This window comes from Elephantulus edwardii, unplaced genomic scaffold (assembly GCF_000299155.1).
Source record: "Elephantulus edwardii isolate Elephantulus edwardi_28Jun2011 unplaced genomic scaffold, EleEdw1.0 scaffold00002, whole genome shotgun sequence".
Classification (NCBI taxonomy): Eukaryota; Metazoa; Chordata; class Mammalia; order Macroscelidea; family Macroscelididae; genus Elephantulus; species Elephantulus edwardii.
The window spans coordinates 40,727,337-40,728,738 of NW_006399752.1; positions in this window are offsets into that span (position 1 = coordinate 40,727,337).

Consider the following 1,402-nt stretch of genomic DNA (forward strand, 5'->3'; position numbering starts at 1 on the left):
AAGGGCAGTGGTAAACAAAACCATCCATCCTCCCAGGACAAATGTCCCTGGCACAGCTGAGGCATCATAAGGTGCCCGTATATTATGGACAGGTCAGGTCCAAAAAAGACTCCCCAGAGGAGGCATTGGAATCTTTCTGGGCCGCCTGAGTGTCCTCCGTGCTGTGGGTCAGGCTGTGGAGGGGGCAGTGTCTTCTCAGGAGAGGGCTGTCTCATTGGCTTTTTTTTGTTGGGCTCCTTTCTTTTGGAATAATCGATGCCAGAAATAGAAATGAGGTTTTGTGGCGGAGGGGGCGCTTTGTGAAGAAGGTGGGGACATGGACATAAATTGATTTCAAACCTGCCTGAGATGCTTAGAGACGGGGCATAGAGGAAAAAGAAAAGACAAAGGTGGTGGAGAGACGAAGAAGATTGGAAGGTGAGAGAGAAAGCAGAAAAACCCAGAGCAGTGAGGAGGAGAAAGGAGGAAGGCCCCAGCTGGGTGGTGGGATTTCCTGTGACGGTTCTGACCCGGGATAATCCTGTGTGCCTGCAGAGAAACGTTCCACAGATTTTTCAAAGATGTGACCTTTCAGAACAGATCACCAGGACTTTCCTCTGATTGCTGCGGGTGTTTCTCGCAGGGCCAGCTTCCAGTAAAGGGTCAGACCCACCAGGGATCCCTTTCCTTCTTGGTTTTACGTTGTCAGGTGTAGTGGGGTTGATTCTGACTTGCAGTGGCTGCTGTCAATATGCCTTTCAAAATTGTGAGCACTTGGAAGCAGATTGCTAGGTCTGCCTTCTGAGGCACATCTGGCCTGGGGGGTGGGCTCGAATCATGAACCTATTAGCTAGTGGTTGAGTCACCCACAGACTCCTTGGTACGCCCCTGAAGACAGGATTCCCAGCAAGCACTGGGGCCTGGATTTGGGGGTTCTCTAAGAAAGTGCTCCTGTAAAATGTCTCACTCTACAGCCTGGGCCAGTCCCTCCAGAACCCCCTGTGTGTGTCCTGCTGCCCAGGGACCAAGACACTCAAGGGACAGGACCAGACAGGGCTGCACTGCAGACAAGGTGGGGGAGGGGAGGCTACATCTGCTGGAGGAAGGAGCCCCACCCCCGCCCTGCAGGCTGCTGGCAAGGTGGCAGCCCTGGCACCCAGGAGAGCTGGTTAGAGACGGGGCCCTGGCTGGGATCCTGTACCCACTGTAATGGCCTCTCCTTGCTGATGGGCCTGCACGAGGGGGCAGGGAGAGGTGTGGGAAGGAGGGCTGGCTGGGAGGCTGACAGGAAGGTGTGCCAGGCACTCAGTAGTATTTGGACCCCTAAAATAAGATGACAAGTTGGCAGTCGTTGGTTCTTTCTTTATCTGGTGCTTACAGCACAGCCTGGGATGATGGGCGTCAGGCCCGAGCAAAATTCCTC